Here is a 20049-nt window from a genome sequence, read left to right as displayed (position 1 = left end):
GTAGGACATTTCCGGAAAAAAAGAGGACGTCTGATCACCCTACTAGGGTTGTCACGATACAAAACTTTTCAACGCGATACCGATACTAAGTAAAATATTCGATACTCGATACCCTTTTCGATACCACAAGAATAAAAACAAAGACTCTAAAATTCAACAGAAATATTTTCATTACTAAAAAAATACAAGAAATAAAAAAACAATAAGAATAATATTTTGAGGTTGTATGCTGTGCACAATATCAAGCAAGCTTGATAAAAAAAAACTTACAAAATTTAAATTAAGTGTTCCTTCCTTGGCTATGTTTTGCAGACATAACAAGGACACTAGCAAAATCAGTTAAACAAAAATAATTCTCAGCAGCTGCACCTGTTACAAAAAAAGTCTGAAACTGAAAAATGCAGAGAATTATTCAATTACACAGTGTTCAGAAAGTGCATTTTTCACTATTCTGCACTTTAGATGGCTGTATCGATACTTTTGAAAATGAATATTGTATCTGGATACAACGTTTCATTGTCAATACTTTTGACAACCCTACCATAATCAACAATTTGATGTTTCACTGAGTGCGTGCTTGTTGCTATGATGTGTCTTTGCTCAGCAGCTTCACCCATTGTACTGTATACCAACTAATCAGTGCAGAGCTGATCTTAATATTCATGTTCATACCATAAAAGGAAGAACACCTGTCGTTTCATTCTAGGGCTTTTAACCAGGCTTGCATTAGGGCTCATAGAACAGGCTCATTTTCAGCCCAAACAATGTTACACACCCTATTCAGAGACCAAATTCCCTATAATCATTCTATGACCCCTTTTAAGTTACTGCTGATTTGTGATGTTTGGACTGAAAAGTGTGCCGTGCACTTAAGAAACCCTGCAAGTTTCATTCTTTAGCAAAGAAAGACTCCATTTACTGTATCATGGGTTTATCATTGGAGGTTCACATAAAGCAAACCACTTACCAAAACACAACGAAGAACCCAAATACAAGAATCTTTTAAAAACTAGAAAAATAAAATAAAATCAAACTTTGGTTACATCATATAGGCACTTGAACTCATGCTTGACCTCAAAACACAGCATTGAGTGCTGAAAATTGATTCAAGGCATTTATGTACAGTACAGTAGGCAGTAAAGGTTATAGTACTCAATTCAACTTTTTCCTTTATTTTGTTGATTTCTAGATCGTTTCATTTAGTAGCATGTCTTAATACAATCGTCTTATTTTAATAACAGTACAGTTAGGGCTTGATGACAAAATGATAGGAATATTTATCTCAAAATAATCCTTCTGAAAAGACATGAGAAATCTTTGATAGAAACCATAAATATAGATAAGATGAATGATAATGAGAGCTCCTTTACACTGAAAGAGAGCCATGCATGAAATATATACAGTATATAGACACAAACAGTGATGTGAAAATATTATGGTAATGATGGGATTGTTTTTTTTCCCCCATATTAAACAGCCCCATATCCAGTATTTTTCTTTCTTATGTCTTGTTTTCTCAGTCTCATTCTTTGTTTTTTATATTTCTACCTTTGTGTGAATCTCAATGTTTTGTCTTCCCTTTCAATTTGCTGCTGATGCACATAAACTTCTCCTCTGAGGGACAATAAAGGATATTTCATTCTGTTCCTTACTTCTCGTGAACAGCCCATTTGCTTATATACGTCCCCTGTGTCTGACATAAGTTATTTCTGGCAAACAGAACAAACACACTATAGGTAGATGAAAATTGCCAAACAATTACCAAGTAAATCAATGACTTATTTGCAAAGCTGCAAGCTGCACCATTTTTTTCATACATTTATTAATTAAGCCGTTTCTATAAATGTCTTAAGGGAGCAGCTTTCATTACATCTAAATGCATCTAATCTCCAACTGATAATTGTAGAACATCTTACTGTATAGAGTAACAGCCTTTACCTTAAAGCTTTGAAGGAGTCTGCTGACGGCAGCAATCCCACAGACAGGTAAGCTTCCAGGGTTGGAACAGGTTCAGCAGCAGCTGTCTGTGAATCTGGATAAAATAAAAAAAATATGATGAGTGTTACATTTGTGAGCATCACTGACATAATGCTGAGCAGCTTGCAACTGATGCCACTAAGACTTTGAACACAGCCATATTTTATTTTCCATCAGAGAGATCCAAGTCCAGCAATGAATAAGAATGAAAATCTATGAAGATCTATCAACCCTTTTATCAGGGAGAATCGGTGAAGGGCCCGTTAACCTGATAATACCTGCCTAAAATTCAGAGGAAAAAGCATGTTTTGGAATGCAGAATGCATTTGCAATAAGTGAACAAAATCTCACGACAAATCCCACAGCTCAAACTTAGACAATTGTGATGATAGCATCTCAGCTCACAATCTGCTCTGGCAATCTGCTCCAAGAAAAATCTCTTCACCTTGCCAGAGCACAAACCTAAAAAAAAAATAATATATATATATATAAATGAAGACTCCTACACTAAGATGTAACCAATAATATCTCAACTCATAGAAAGCCAACATCAACTGCAAAAGTTATACATGGTGTTGCCAGAAATTCAGCTGAAAACTTAACACACACTTAGGTAGGTTGTTGCAAAGCTCCCCAAAACCATACATAGCAAAAAAAAAAGAGATGACTTTCTACATCCATTTATCTTGAGGCATAAAAATCCACCAGCATGACCGCACACTTAACATTTCAGAAATGAATCTGTATACTAAAGTCTGAGAGCCACATAGGCAAAAATGAATAGGGGGTAAGATGTAGATTTTTATTTAGGTATAGAAAACAAATGCAGGCATTATTTCAGTTGGAAATGAACAATCTGAACAATCCTTTGCTAAAGCCAAAAGAAAATTTGCAATGCAACAGCAGTTGTAATTACAGGCTAAGAAACTTTTGTGTGTACTTTAACTTCCTGAAGATAAAGATTTTTGGCTACAATCGCAGAGTTTCTGCAGATGTTGAAGTAAGAAATAGGGTGGGTTATATGGCTTTAATAAAAGAAGCATTTAAGTATTCTTAAATCTTCAGTCTTTGCCAAAGCAGAATATAAATGATTGCTAAATTCTCCAGCTGGCTGTCACTTTTGGGTAGTGGTTCAGTTAAGGTTACAGCAAAGCCAGTTCATCGGCTTTCTTTTTCCTCCTCCACTCTTGACTTCTCTCCTTCTTTATGCGAGGCCCAGAAAAGTTCCTGATAGAAAGCTGTTTATAAGTAATGCTTTATTCTGGGTAATTTTAACCATTAGGCATTAGGCCATTATTTTTTCAAAATCAACGCTTAAAAGTGTCTGTTTACCATTTATGGCATCATACAGTAGAAGCTCTGATAACAAAAACAAAGCAACATCTAAAGGCAGATAAGGCACTGTGCAAAACAACTGCATGTGCCACTTACACATTGCAGTATCTCTGAAGTATTTTCAGTCTCCAGACAGCAAATTGCCTTTAAATGCAACTAGATGGATTTAATAGTTAGTGCTTTATAGTACAGCTCACATGTTAATGTATTAAAGTCACACAAGTATCCAAAAGATAAGGACTATAACATTTCCAAAATACTGCAGGACAAGCTGACTATATTAGCCTGTATGAATTGTCTCTGTAAAGAGCCTTGAGATGACACTTGTTATCAATAGAATCCGTATAAATGAACTGAACTGAATAAAAAGGGCTAAAATTCAGGCAATAACAAAAATATTAAAAGTATCATGATAAGAATCCTTCAGAAAGCAGCGATCCAGATTAAACCTTACTGAAGGAGTAACAGAATAGGACCTGGCCTCTGTAATGTTGGACTGAATGCTGACTGCGTTTACCTGTTTGAATTAATACCGGCTTTAAACAACATTAAGCAAAAACTATTAAGGATTAATTTACTCTTTAAATTTTAGTGGCTCTTTTATTCAAGCTATAGAAACAACTGCTTTAACATTTTCAAACCGTGAAGCAGCCGATTGAACCTTTTTGTTGCCACGTTTCTTCCCTACTAGCAACACAGACATATACAGCCACTTAGAAGTATTTCCAGCTATGATAAACAATCAATAGCTATATTTATATTTGCAAAATTCCTTAATAAGAAACATTTTTTAGGGGCTGAAGAAAATAAAACAGAATATACAGTTTATATTTGCATGGGGGAAAAAAATCTAAATAGATGCACTTTAACATGTAAGAGGCTCTAGTTCTGACTGTGCTCTAAAAATTGAAGCAATAACAATGTGGAGGTGTGTTCTGAGAAATCTTGTTGCTCATGAACCTGCACCAGGTTCTGGGAACAGTTAGGTTTATATTGCCATCTCTGATTAGGCGACAAGTCAAGCAACACATGATGTTGCTGCGTTCCAGGGTGAGAGAACAGGAGGAAATCAACATTTTCTCCAAGTTTGTTTCACTTTTAAGAATAGCACTACTGCCCCTCCACACACATGCAGACAGGTCATTTTGCCCCAGTTAGAGAGACATGATGTTATCAAGTGTTTAGATAGATGATAACCAAGATAAACCATCCCTCTTGCTTGGAATATAATTTCATTCTGATTGAGCTGAATCCAATCAGACTCTTCAGCTCATTTAAATGACAGCATTTTTATTACAATCTGCCCATTTCTCTGACTTTTTTATGTGCAATTGAACATGCCTGCTGTGTGGATGAAGTACAGTACAGCCGGCAAGCTGCAAGTTGCAGGTCTGCTAAGCACTTAAGTGCAGACTGACTAGCTTAGCAGAAAGCCATACTAATTGAACAGCTGATTGTAACGAACCAAACACAGCTCAGGTATGAAATTAAAGTTGTCTTTTAGTAGATCTCTCCAAATGGCCTTTTAACAACAGATATTATGTCAAATCAATGTCATTCAGCCAGTAGCAGTCTGAGATATCAAAACAGGAAAGGTTAATTATGAGCAAGCCCTTTATCTGAAACACGAAAATACCTGCAATTTAATCTTTGAGAATTTGCAAAAGGTTTCATTTGGCAAAGTCTTTGGTTGCTCGTTTTCCAATCCAAAAAGCTTTGAAATAATCCTTAAATTAAGTGTAAATATTGTTTCAAACATTAAATGTAATTTCTGTTTCATTCAGAGAAGTAATGAAATGCTTGAGGTGAAGGGATGAGGAAGGAATGTGGAAACCTCAGTCATGAGGTTGGTTTTTACATCTGTTTAGTATATTTATGGAGCTTAGAGTCTCTCTAATGCCCATAGACAAAAGAAAACACTGTTTAAAGGCAGATTTAAGCTACAGTCGTCTTTTGTTGCACAAAGGAATCAGCAAACACATTTCCCACAAGTCCACATGTGATACCCATGTATATGCAAGATAACTCTTAGATTTACCTAAATTGAATAGCCAAACAAAATACAGCCTAATTATCATAAAATGCTTTGCAATATTGTTTTTCCTACATTGTTCTTTTACCCAAATAAAAATTTTGTGAATGCCAAAGACTATTAGATAGCAATTTTATCCACCACAACCACTAGATGTGGATTTTTGGGTATTGATTAACCAAACCTCTAAAATAGCTATAATTTTATGACAGTCTGGAGCAAGCTCAGTGCTGATATCGAAATGTTGATTAATCTGAGTTCTATAACTCAAATATGACATATTTGTACTTTAAGACAAAGCGCCTGGATCTCATTTCTTCATTTCACATACTGAACATCCTTAAACATGAGTTTATATGTTCAGAATTGAAATAAACATGCAATGGTTATATTTCTTAATGTCCTCTAGAAGATTTCTAAACTCAGAAAATGGGCTTAAACTTAATGTATACATTAATAAAAAGTAAGGTGTAGTAAAGCACAGAAGACACAGAGATCTAGGGAAAACAAGAAAAATTTGCATTATATCCACAACTAAGGATGCAATGCAAACTATGCTATAGGAATATTACTATTACACCAAAAAAAAAATGTTTGAAATCTTCTCACCTGCAGTCCATTGATATTAAATACATTTCCATTCTTTGCATTTTGATTTTCTAAGATCTGTTTCTGGAGAAAAGAATTTCTCACTCCCTACTCTGTCCAGGAAAATAACCCATATTCACTGAATACCTGGGATTTTTTCCAGCAATGCTAGTCATAATAACAAAGATCAAAATAACTTACAAGACTCTAAATAGTTACTTGATAAGTCCCATTTTAATCCCTTTAAACTGTGCTAATGGGATGATGGATGTGATAGTCTATGGCCAGCCTGGGCTTGTATTTAAACAAGCAATAAATCCTCCAGAGGAACTTGGGAGTTCGGCCTCCTCTGTCTCCCACCAAATGACAAACAGACCCCACTCATGCCCTCTCTCCACTCAGCTGTCTGTTAAGCGAAAACATGTGGTCTGGTATCTTGTTTCAGGCAAAGTGAAAACACACGCCGGCTGAGGTATACAGAGGAGCAGAGAAGTCAAACAAGTTGTGACCAGGAGCGTTTCCTCTTTCTTTGTGCCAAATTCACTTACTCAACATCTCAACGGGGGGTAAGGAAAAGAAATTTGACCCCCCTCCCCTGGTACAGACTGCAGAAAAATCAATCAGTATTAAGGTCATGCCACAAGCCTTAACACAAGACCTCTGACCCATGAGGAGATCTCCTTAGAGGGAGGGACAGGGATTTGTCTGTCGTCCCGTGTCTGCTCCGTGTCGGACACCAGCAATGTTCTTGTGTTGAGGGGAGGAGCGCAGCCTGACCCCGTCCACCTACCACACAATAAATCCAGCAGAAGGGTTCAAGGTGGCCTGACCTGAGGTCGACCTCGTCTCTGGAAACAGGCTACAAGTTCCAGCTGAGACTTTCCTTCCCGCCGTTTCTTTCCCAGCTCAAGGGAAAGGAGGAGGATAGGCAGAGTTTTATGGTCAATGCCAGACTGCAAATGAATACATTTATTCACTCAAGTTTCAATTTACATCCAAGCTGTGTGGAAGACTTCTTTCCATCATTGAAATGGATGGGAGGGGGGGCAGAATTAGCATAGCATAATTACACTGGGGATATCCAGGCTCCAAGGAGCAAGACATAACCTGTAATTTGCCATTGTGTTCCCTATGCAATTGACACTTATTCTGTGACACAGGAGATGAATGTTGGAATCCAGGCTGTTAGTTTAACCAATGGTGCATTCAGAATGATAATAACCAGGGTCTTAAACATGTTCCATCTGAAGAGCAGTCTTGCAATAGCTCTTCGCCATTCTCACCAGCCCTCTTTGGGGTCTAATCGCGCTAATCCAAGAAAGAGGATGAAAGAAAAACAAATTTCAGTGAAAGAGGATATTCAACGAATAGCAGGGACCTCTGAAACAGTGAGGACACAAAGAGGGCATTTTCAACCAGCTGTGTCTGAGCAAAGCAGGGTGACAAATGGACACAGACATTACCCTGGCGGCTTAATTAAAAGAACATAGCCTAATTAAAAAGATCTTCCTGTTGAATAGCTCGCCTCAGTTCAGTAAGTGACCTGTGTCTCCTGCACATGTCAGGCACAGACTAGTTAGTCTGTTTCTACTTTTACTCATTTCATTTTCACATCAGAGGGGTTGAAGTGGAAAACATTAGTGTGGAGGACGTTGGAGGAACCCAGCAGAGCATTGTAGGGATGCTGTTAAACATTTACAGACAGATTATTTCTTTCAAACAGTCGCTAGCATTTGTAGAACAGAGCTGATTGAACACCAGCTAAACTGAACAAATCTCTGCTTTTAAATAATTTCTACAGCTGATATGTCAAAACTGTTCCAGTCAGAGGCCTCATTGAAAACCAGTGCCATTGATAGGTAAAACCAATTCAGTTTATTTCATAGTTACACAAACAAACATAGATCATCATTATAAAAACAATCTGATGGCTTTTTTTAGTGGTTTAGGCTAAGGCCATTTCAAAGCACCATCTCCAGAAGGACACATAAATTAACCTTTAAATGATGAACAACAAATACAATATAATATAGTTGCCTTCAAATGCACTAAGAAAAAAAACTAAAAACATCAACACGCCACACACTGCAGCATTGTCACTTGAGTTTCATTAGTATTTCTATTGTATCCTACTTAACTCACTCAATAATGTCTCTTTGGACACCGCAAACTCTTCCAGCCATTTCTCCTTTTTTTGGGCAGCGGCTGACATTTTGTCCCAGCCAGAACAAGCCTGTTTCAAAAAGTCTGTTTCAGCACTGCATCACCGGTACATGTTTTTATTATTTATTTCCAAACTTAGATCTGAATCAATATGGACAGCTACATTCTTATATGAACATTAATAGACAACCATTTTATTTAATGCAGTTTGTCGAATGAGCCTGCTAATCATGGCATGCTCGCTGTTCACTGGTAATGATCGGCTAATAATTTGTCTCCCCCCACATAGTTTATTAAAATTAACTTTTCTTTATGTTTATTCTATAAACTGGATATGTTCTGAAATAAGCTTCTTGCTTATTACATAATATTCAATCAGCTGGTCTCTCCAATATAGACCCGCTCAACTAACATAGGCAAATGCAGGCAAGATGCAGACGGTTAAATATTTTGATATATTCTCTCTACTTTTCTCTCCTGTTTGATTATCGTTGTTCCAAACTGTGTTCAATAGCACAATTTGCGCTGCTGCCTGGATCAGTTTTACTTGAACACATTTAATGAAGTGAATATCTGAATCAATCATCTTTAAACCCGATACTGGTATCTTTATCGGTGCAACACTAATTTAAACAATGCTAATTCTTGCATACAGTTCATTTATAATGGCCATTTTAAAGTCACAGTCTCCAGCAATGAATTTTATCTTAGCAGTAGAAGGCAATTTTTTAATATTATTACATTTAGTTAGATTAAATTTGTTCTTATTTTTTTATTTAGCCTTTGATATTTACAAAACTAAATCAACCAGACATAAATGCAACAGAACAGGATTTCTAACAGCCACCGATCTTTATGTTTAAACAGAAACCTTTACCATCATATTTTATGTAATGGGAAACTTTATGATAGAGTTAGGAAGGACCTGGTTTAAATCTGAATACCCTGCAGAATGTGTGACAGAGAAAGAGAAATTCAGCTGTATATGCTTCCAATAATACCTCTAAACTCAGCCTTATACTGTGTATGTGTGTGTATGTATATCTAAATCTTTAAAATGTGTGCCACACAGTGCACAATGTGGACAATCCCGCGGCTCTTGGAACATAGAGTGCACTCTGCCAGCTAAAATACAGCTCTAAGAGTGGATCTCTACATCCTATTCCACACTGAAAATTAGATCGGTCAGAGATCACAGTGAACTGTGAACAGTAATGGTGCTTTTCAGATATCAGTCATGCCTGCAGAACAAAATTCTGTATTAAGAAAAATGACAGAGCAACAAAGTGAGCTTTTAAGAATTTATTTTAAAGATTACACCAGTACAGAATGTTCTAGACTTTGGGTTAAATTGTGAGACCATGATAAATAAATTGTCTTAATAAAAAGAAGAAGAAAAAAAGGAAGTTCTAAGAGTTTTGAGAGACCAGAGGCCTCATAAGATATTTTAAGCACAACTCAGGATGTCCAAAAATTAACAATGTTTGAAATGTGCAACCCAAACTTAAAAATTATAAAGTACGAAAACGTACCTACATACACTTATGACTTGATTCAGTTTTATTAAACTCATGAAGCATTGAATGTGATGTTATTTTAAAGGGTTTGGCCTTTTAGAAGTTAAATCTTTACTGAATAACGTTTAGCCTCCAACTAAAAATAATGTAACACATCTGAAAAAATAACGGGAACTACTACAGTCGGAAGCAAACGAAATATTCTTCTATTTTGATCCAAAGTATCCGTCTGTGGGGGAGGAACCATAAAAAAGAAGCAGATTTGATGAGTCTCAGAGTGAACAAGCTATAGAAAATCACATGTCCATAAACAGCTATGTAAAAGTGTGCGTAATTGTGGAAGACTGGCAGAGGGGTTGTGTGTTCAGAGATCTTACTGACCTGCTGGTACTTGAGGATGCATGGTACAAAAACTGATTTAGATTGACCAGCATCACAGAGAGAAACCAGCAGAAACAATGATTTATTGGTGCAACTTCTTAAAATGCCAAACTCTATGCTTTTCGGGAGCCAGTGCAGTATTTAACAGACATCCCAGAGCTGTCCCATACCAGTAAGATGGGAGAGCCTCTTCCATATGTTCTTCAGCTACTGTATATAACACAGATAATATATTTTAAAAGGTTATCAGAGAATGAGAGGCAGTGGGCAGGATTAACCTTGACTTGGCTCCAGTCTGGGGCAGCTCCTACTATGCTTGACCTCAGAAGTCTTTCTCATGAGCTTAGTAGATAAAATTCAGACCAACAAATAGATATAGAGGCTGGAATTACTCACTCATGGTGGTTTCAATAAAATGTAACATGCTTTCTAAGGTAAATCTGTTTTTTGTTTTCTTTAGCAACAATATTGAGTTTAGAGTTAGAAATGGTAGAAGTTATCTTGCATATAATTTCCCTTCTGGATTAATAACGTATTTCTTAATTGAATCATATTGCTCAATGCGAAGATAGATCCGGATCATATCGAGCAGTAAGCTTCCAGGGTGCTACTGGCACAAAAGGTGTCAAAATAAATCCTAAAACATACAGCTAAAAAAAGGGAATCTGAAAACCCAATAAAAAGTCATCTTTGCAGCTAAAAACAATAGATGTAAAACTAGGATTTTCAATATTCTGTATCATTTTAAATACATTTCTCTGAAAATGCGAAATGTTATTTTTACATCAATATTCTGCAGAAAACCTTTTAAAAAATTGCCTCTAAACTATAAGCCTTTGTGAACTAAGTCTTTAAACTGGACTCTGTGACATTTCATTCTCCAGGTACCTGAAGCTACAGGCCCACACTAACGCACAGGGTATGGCTGGAGGGCTACTGTCAGCCTCAGACTTGGTCTGAGTGTGAATGTGTGTTTGCACCCTTCTTCTTGTCACATTCTCCTGTCATTCACCTGTGACTTTAAAGCAATAGTGTGGTCTTGGTTTTGTTTATATACAGAGGGTATTCATGCTGTCAATCACCACAAACTGCCCCTCAGGGACAGATTAAGTAAAGGGGGAGAATGTAGGAGGCTATAAGGAGGGAAAGATCAAAAAGAAGAAAAGTAGCTCCATGCACTGGAAAATGTAGTCATCTTTTATGATTAAACTGATTTTTTTTCGGTTAATGCATCTTCTCTGTATGAAAATCAATCCATCCTCAAGGTAAATGAGTAAATGATCATGTTTTGTTGCTTTAAATGCCCTCCATATTACTGCAGGAACACACAGATACACATTTTAAATAATGTATTTTCTCTTTAAATCAGTTCAAATCTTTCTGGAATCACACTTTAACTACAATTCAATTCTATGTAAAACTGAGCGATGTGATTGTCAGCTGCAATTGAACCTCAGCTGACACAGTTTCTCATTGCCTACAGACACATCCATTCAGTCCAGTCAAATATCCAGTCATTATTGGTAGTCTCGCTTTCTTATTGTGATCTTGGTATGACAAACTCTCTTAATTAGTCTATGCAAAGCAACATTTTAGAGGATCACGTTATGCGTGGCTTTAATAAACATGGAGTGGAGGTTGCAAACTAGCAGTGACCACACAGCAAAGGTTTCCAAGAGGGTGTTGTAATCAGGAAAGTTACAATATATCTTTCATTTCAACTATTAGTGATGTTATATTCTGTCAGGAAATTTAGAGAAAGAAGCAGCTTAAGGAAAAATATGGGAAGATGTGGACAGTGGAAACAGCTGATCAGTAATATGAGCTTCAGAACGATTAATGGAAAGACAGATAAAAAGATATTTCTTGCTAAAATTAAGGCTCCAACATTATCACAATGCATTTTAAGTTGGAATGACAAAGCTAGCTTTTTAAAGCCCATCATTGAGTGAAGAATGTTGGTACCTTGAAGCAGGCATTGCCCGGTTTCTAGTTTCAAGGTAGACCAAGGTTTTACAAACTCAAGGCTTCATGTTCACCAATACTTTGGGTTAAATCCATCCTTCTGATTATATACCAGGACAAAAGGTCCATACAGCATAGAGTATTAGAGTTGTACTAGTTTTTAAGTCCAGATTAAAGACATTTTTTTTAAACTGGCTTTTAATACTTAGGACACATTGTTTTATGCCTATGATTTTAGTTTTTTTTTTTGCAATATTTTTATATTTCTGTGAAGCACTTTGGTCTTCCTGGTGCTGTTGTAAATTGCTATATAAATAAACTTTGATTTGATTTATACTATGGTCTTTACATGTTGCAAAAAGGAATTAAAAAAGAAAAGTTTTTCTTCCTGGTAAAATACAAACATTTGAGGTATTGTCAAGCCAACTAAAGTTTAAAACATTGCAAAATCTTTAATGTAAGCAGCTTGTTTTCCATTGAAGTGCTTTTTCAAAATTGTTCTTGTTTCCTTTCCTCATTGCTGAGCAGTTCAAAAACTCTCCTGGTGCAATATGAAGAGCTAATTTTAACCGACTTCAAGAAAGCAATCTCCCCCACACACACACACACGTCCACGCGCATAGCTGCAGGGGTGAGTCAACACTTGGTTAATAAACCAACACACACACATATTATGGGAATAGGGAGAGTTCAGGGTACCAGGGAAGAGAAGGAGGCGGGAGGGTGGGGGATGTTTTACTCGCTTTGGACCATTGCCCAGTTTGGATTCATATGACATTAACAGAACCCCCAACCCTCCCGCTCCCGATAACCCCACTAAAGACAGCTTTAAAAATAGCCCTAGTTTGATGGAAACCAGCCTGCAGTTCTGAGAAATGGAGGAAAATGGACACGCCATGTGTAGGCGAGTAGACTTATCTCAGACGGTGTCCAAGCCAAGTATTCGCCGCGCATATGGTGACCACTGAAATGTACAACAATAATAGCGTGCGAGCTGATGTGCCAAGTCCAAACAAAACAACCCCCAAAAAAAGCCCAGCTTAAAACCAAATGCACTGACAGGTAAAACACTTCTTACACAGATTATTTTTATTTTCTAAATTTAACAAGTTCTAAGAAAGACGAAAAAAGGTAGCTCTTAGTAAAATAAAAACATTAATTCCGATAAAAGAAAGACAAGAGTTCGAAATTCTGTCTGAGTTTTCTGAGTAAGGTGGCAGGCATTTGGCCAAAATTTAAATTTTACTGTTAATAGGTACTTTACTTGTACTGCATTTTACAGTACAAGTAAAGTACACGTCTCATGCTACAGCCCTTAGAGAACAGCCTGCTTAATTTTCTAAACTCTCCAGGGGGAGGGTGGGGGGTCTGCACACTTAAATTAAAGATATTTATACCTCCCAGTTAAATGTTTGGGCAGCAGGGGTGGATATAAATGGATCTTACCAGGTGAACCAAGCAGCTTTGAATAAATATGACAAAATAAAAGAAGTGCTTATCTAAGGTTTTTAATTTCCTGCTTCATTTCACCTTTCAGGGCTGTAAAAATTCCCATTTTGCAATAACCAACAATAATACATGACCACACCTCAGAATTACTTTTATAGTAACAAATCAGCAGACCTGTCCTGATTTGCATAATAAACCTTAATGCTTTAGAGAAGCCAGGAAAGAGAAAACTAAGCGAAAAAATAGATAAGACCATTTAGCAGTGTCACTGTAGGAAACTGTTTTCACCCTGTCCTGTTTTATCAATAACTTCCAAATAAACAGGCTATTTTCTTAGACCTTAGTTTACAGATAAGCTTTTCCACCAGTAGAAACTGGCTTATTTGTGAGCTAAATGTTTCAAAAAGCTTTGCCCTCACTGCAGTTACCAGTAATTAAAAGGTACCTAAAAGTACAATAATTGCTTGATTAAAGAGTAACTTTAGCATAAAACTTTCCTCAATAAAACCTTGAATCTAATATAACTTTTCAAATGAATACATTAAATGTTAATAATCTGATTGGGATCTTATTCACTTCTTAAACTGATAATCAAGGTTTTCTTTTAATCAAGGACTTTGTGTTTTGTTGCTAATCAGAGGGTAGAAATTCAGGATAAATAACAAAAATATATAAAATTAAATCAACCTTTTTTTTTTTTTTTCCTTAAATTCAAAGATTATCCTTTAAACTGTTTTGTGTCATCTCCTGAATAAAACCAAAGCAGACAGCATTAATCACAGGAAGAGTAGGAAAGTATTGCCTTTTGCAGCTGTTTGTCAAATACACATCACCGAGTTTATGTCATAAACTTGATGAAAGAAGGCAGGAGCTCTAATTTTATTTTTCATTATTTCCTGATTGGTGTATTTGTTGCTCCTGGATCCAAAGAGCAGTTTCTAGACAAAACATTACCAAAAATTCCTGCTTTTACAGAACCTTTTGAAAAAAAAAAAAAAAAAATTTTTCTTATCTAAAAGCTGCACAAAGCAGCAGCTCAAACATGCTCCAGCTTCTTAGTTCAAAACTAAAATGTAACAGTCTGTTTGCAAAATTTTAATTTTTAATTAGATTTGAGAGCAAAAACATCAAACATTTGGATACTTTTTACAGAACATTAATCAGGCATTCCCTGGTCAATATTTCTGTTTTAATGTTACAATACTGATAGTTTACAACCTTCTAAAAAGCTATTTAATTCATACCAAGTTGTCTCAACTCATTTCATGTGTACTCTTTACTGGGTTTAATCTCATTACTGCATTTCATTTTATTATTACAATACAGAATATTTTATTTGCAAAAATCTTTGGTCATCCTTGATGTTTTCACATGAATTTAGATAAACACTGTATGACCTTGTCTTGACATTGAAACCCATTTGTGTAAACTTATTTTTATTGCACAAATACAAGAAAAAAAAATCTTATTGGTTGCGTCATAGGGAAAGAAGTTTTACTGAAGCGGTGCATGTTAAATTTCACTGAATCTAATAGAAATACAATTTTTTATACGAAATTTTACGTTACCATTTAATTTAATGGTAGCCAAATATTCAGTAAAGCCCAGTTGGATTGTTTCTGCTTTACAACTTAACCACACACCAAAGCAAAACAGAAGGAACTTTACGCTATCACTAAATTACTGTATAGAAACATTCAGGCTTCTCATGCAACTACTGAGCAGAAAGAAAGATGGTACGCATTTTTCAAAAACAACAAGGTATGTATGACTTTCTGCATTTACAGAAACTGAATGACTCATCTTAAATGTTATTACACTAAATGTAAATATCACATAGAGGAGGAAAAAATAAAACAGAGCAGCTGCTTACGCCATTGAGCCATTTCAGAACTCTGATCAGCATGAGATGCAAAGACGCACTGGTGTTTGTGAGGGTTCAAAGTGTTTAAAACATTCTACTCTCCAATTTCTTGAAACAGCATTTATTATTTCCAAGATATATTATTGTTAAATCCATCCATCCATCAATTCATCCATCCACTATTGACTTCTATTTTGAATTAAAAAAGAAAAATAACACAAAATATTCCTTGAATGAAATGAACCAAAAAAGTACCAAACTATGACTATGAAACCAAAGTTCTTACCGAAATGTGATTTTCATCATTTAGGATCAATATCAGATTGACTGGTGCATCACCGACTATATTCAACAAGTTCAAATGCATAGTGACAAGCAGTAATAATGTAAAGGTTCGTACACAGAACCTATCTTAGACACAAATAAAGAAAACAAACAGCTTGGCTAAATGTTCATTCGGAGAGAATGCACCAAATTAAAGAAGGTGGTAAAAGGCTGCCGGTGTCTGCTAGGTTCTGTTAGATAGATGACCTGTGGCACTAAGATGGATGGCTACATTTCCTCCAAATGCAACAGCAGTTTGTTTGGGGGGAGAGGGGTAGGAGAGTAACTGGGTTGTTAGTACAAAGTTGTGATAGCCACAGTCGCTGAACTGGCAATGAAAATAACTTCACTAAGAGAAAAGAAAACTTCATAAATTGAAAATCCAAGAAAAGGATGGTTACTGTGCCGCCCACGCCGTTTGATTGAGAGCCAATCTCAGTGAAACGAAGCGCAGAAAAACACTCAGCAATAAGGATGGAAATGAGCGCTAAAAAAAGCATGATGCACTGAAACCAATATGCTGTGAAAAAAGTTGTATGTAATATAATTTCCTTCATACAGTGCTGCTTACATAAAAGACAAATACACACATTAGACAAATAAGATGAAAAGCATGGAAAACAAAAGGCAAAAGACAGAAAACAACTGAAGCAATTACAGCCTCTAATGGTCATTAAGAAAGTCATTAAAAACATTTACAATGCCTTTTAGGTTATTTCACCTTTAAATGGTTTACATGTCATCTCATTTTTTTGGGGGGGTCTATTATCTAAAATGCAAGTGAAACACAAGGAAACATTTCAGTGTTATGTGAAAAAAATCTCCAGGAGCACAAATGTATTGACAAGAAAGATTAAACGGCATTTAGATGGAAGTCAAGTCTGCTTTTTCTTTGTTAATTTTGTTTTAGGAAAACAGGCTCTGGTATGCAGCGAAAAATCCAACGACGGAAACCTACCAAAAAGCACAGATGGCCTCTAATAATGCAAAGATGCAAAATGAATTTACTTAAATACCTAAAATTATTTTAAAAAAAAATGTCAGGTTTCCCTCAGCTGAACGGGAAACGCAGCTGTGAATTTATCATTAGTCTGAGCACTCTATAAATGCCATTCCTTGGTGCAGCTAAATGGAATAACAGTAATTTAACATGTGAGACTGTGACTAACCTTAATAAAGAACAAATGGGCTGTTTGTATGCAACCAGGTTGCAATAGATAAGGAAGGATTTAGTGGCTATAAAAGGATTGCTTCAATGCTACCTAGTGGGCAGACTGTGCATCTTCCATGTCGCATGACTGAATACATATAGAATGGTTCAACCTCTCTCTAATAAGGAGTGTTGGCTTGAGGAGTTGAAGACTAAAACATAAGTAACCAAGTTTTACTCAAACTCAAGGCTTGTTCTTTCAAAACACAATATGTCTGAACATTACTGAGACACAGGAGAAAACATTAAAATCACCCTACAGTTTAGTTATAAATATTATGCTTCTAGCAGCAAGTAGACCCCCTTGACAAGAGAAATATAAATCATGGGGAATCTACTGATTTTGTATAATTTGGGTTGTGTGCTCCCTCTGATTGTTGGAGTCCATCCACTGTTCTCCATGAAGCACATAACCAAACATCCATGAAGTGTCCCTGCTCCCAGCCTGTGGCCTTAGTGGGTTGGCAGCCAAAACCCGAGCCCATGTTTGACAAGGGGTTAATGTTTCAGAAGAAGTCTGGCGAAACCACAAAAAGACAGTCAGTCTGGATGGACAGACCGAGGGCTGTCACTTGTCCATTTTGTGGTCCGTCCTGCCTCTTTTTCTATCTCACCTCTCCAGCCTTTGGTTGAACTCTGAAGTTCTCCTCCCATAATTTACACGCTCATCAGCCTTACTGTAATTTCCAGTGTATGATAAACCCACACCAGGACCACAGGAGGGATAGTGCTGCACGCCTGTTTTTGGAATCAAATGTAATTACAATTCTGCAAAAGCTTCAAATTGCACCATTGGGAAGGATGACTGCAGTCTGCACCAATAACAGGAAAGCAGATGCAACAAAACTGCCACCATCTATTACATCTGGGCCAAAGGCAATCTATAAAATCACTTGCAAAATAAGGTACACTAATATACCAGGGAGATTCACAGCACCAACTCAGCAAAATGAAAAACTTATGTCTAAGGTAAAGATGATGAGAAGCTGGGGGGGACGAAATCTACATGAAGTAACAGCAATGATTGAAAAGCCACATGCCATGCTGCATAAGGCATGAGGCTATGCATTTGTTACACCTAATGCAACATGTTAATGTGATTTTTCACCAGCTGTGGCCTTAACAGGGCCAGGCCTCGAGGCCAAGGCCCAGTGGTCTCAGCAGATAGCCCGAACTGGCCTGTGCTGTGTAAGGCTGGGATTATGGATGGCAGGGAGCTTGCAGGGCTGACAGGTAATAATTCACTCCCCAGGGGTCCCACACCCTTCGCTGGTTACAACACAACCAGACAGCAAAGGGTTGAGATGCTGAAAGGGGAAAAAAATAAAAAATAAAAACCTTGAATTGCACATCCCCATAACCCACCTACCTCCTCTTTCCTCCCATGCCCTTCAAGAGGCAAGACTCTCCCTGGCAGCACAGTTGCCACGGGTAACCAGCCATTATCAAAATGAAATATGAGGTGCCACAGACCAGTGCCGCTCTCAGGTGCAGGGCCAAACAGAGTCCCATATGTTGTAAATGAGTCAGTGGGGTGGGGGGGTTGACTTAACTGTTGCTTCCTGAAGCACGGCATTGCTCGACCCATTCTTTGACATCAACAGTAGCGGAAGGTGCTCTGCGATATGAGACACTTCAGACAAATAACTGTTGTTAAGGTGGCACGACAACAGCCTAAAATCTATCATCTAAAGCCTTCAAGTTCCTTTTAAGCACAGAACTGGGGGGGCGGGGGGGATGCAGCTATTCAGCAACTTCAAGAGCACCTGAAGAGAAAATGTGACTTGTTTTCATCTATCCAACTAAAATATAGCTTTTCTTCTTCTTTTCGAATGTTCAAAGCGGCAAAATATGTGTGAGTGTTCCTTTTATATCCATAGATACGGTGGGTGAACACTTCATCTTGACAATGAAAATAGTCAAAGTGAATGTCCCCATAGGGCCAGAGCTCTCAGCCTCTGGTTAGAAGCCTATTTCAACCATCATTACCCTGAGGACCATTAGGAGGATGCCATCCGCACATATAGGGTCCGTCATTTCAAACTAAAAGCAAAACGATAAAATGGAAATCGGAAATAAAATTACACACTGGGCTAAATGCACCATTAACCATGCTAACTAAGCGACAAACCTATCAGGGCTCGGGGAATGAGAAGTAGATGAAGAGAAAGCAATTCTGAGCAGTGATGAGAAATGAATGCAATGCTGGGTACTTGGCACCTTCTCACATTTACGAGCAACTCATTTGTCAGCAGAAAGATATTTTCCCTAATGATTATGTATATGAGCAAAGGAGAAACAAACAGGGCTGCCGAATACGGAGCATTGACGACCACCACAAACGAGGGCTGAATGTAGATGGGTCTGCACTATTCATAGTGCGAGTGGGAGCACAGACAGACCTGCTGGTTGGGAATCAGGCTACACAGGAGCATCCCACTCGCCCTGCACAGAAGCAGCACTCCTACTTGTCAGCACACCAGCAACATGTCAAATAGAATAACCTGAAACCACACTGCAATACTCTGGGAGCAGCAAAGAGTGCAAAGTCATTGTACAAGTGTGGTAAGAAAACCGCAAGCCAGGAGTGCCACCACCCCCCTCCCCATCCTGCAATGTCACTGCAGCAGCTGAGGATGGGGACAAAGCTAAACCAAAAGAAAGTCACAAGCTCTGACCACATGGACACCACTTAAACATCTGACCAGATAATCAAAACAAAAGAGCATTTGGAAACTAAATGTTGCAGCTCAATCAAAACAAAGTTTAAAGTATTTTTTTGTGTGTGTGCAAAATGCTTGGGAAAGTTTTGCAAGCTGTTGGGTCAATAGAATGCAAATTTTACCCAAAAAAGTAGAGATGAGGTTTTTCCTCTTTGTGCAAGAGCGAGATGTATTTACTGTTGAACTGTTTCAGCCTCAGCTGAATCAAGAAACCCACTGAGGGAGATGAGGCACCTAATGCACAACAGGCTGAGACAAATCAGAGAGCTGTGTGTCTGCAGAGAGCAACTGCAAAGCATCTATTCCAAGACAAATAACCACCAGCGGCTTTTGTAAGTGTTGGTAACAGATGCATATAGGTGTTAAAAAATATTTCAAATCTCTGTTTGCATTTTAGTGAGATCCAGCACAGTCTGCAGTTAAACTCTGCGTGCAGAAGCAGAAACCTGTTAGATTAGAACAATGAGCTCATCGCTTCCCTCCAGAGATCCTGACATCGAGACTAAACCGCAGCTGGAATT

At 37.4% G+C, this 20049-nt stretch overlaps 1 protein-coding gene across 1 annotated transcript in view; it reads right to left on the bottom strand.

Annotated features, from left to right (window-relative positions):
- The window catches only part of sema6c (sema domain, transmembrane domain (TM), and cytoplasmic domain, (semaphorin) 6C), a 187783-nt gene that overhangs the window by 166884 nt on the left and 850 nt on the right, over nt 1-20049 (bottom strand). The window contains exon 2 of the mRNA XM_015375570.1: nt 1939-2032. The gene's annotated coding sequence lies outside the window, so the exon portion shown is untranslated. The remainder of the gene's footprint in view (nt 1-1938; nt 2033-20049) is intronic.

The sequence above is a fragment of the Cyprinodon variegatus genome, unplaced genomic scaffold (assembly GCF_000732505.1).
Source record: "Cyprinodon variegatus isolate N-32 unplaced genomic scaffold, C_variegatus-1.0 Scaffold0, whole genome shotgun sequence".
Taxonomy (NCBI): domain Eukaryota; kingdom Metazoa; phylum Chordata; class Actinopteri; order Cyprinodontiformes; family Cyprinodontidae; genus Cyprinodon; species Cyprinodon variegatus.
This window is presented reverse-complemented; position numbering and strand designations above follow the sequence as displayed.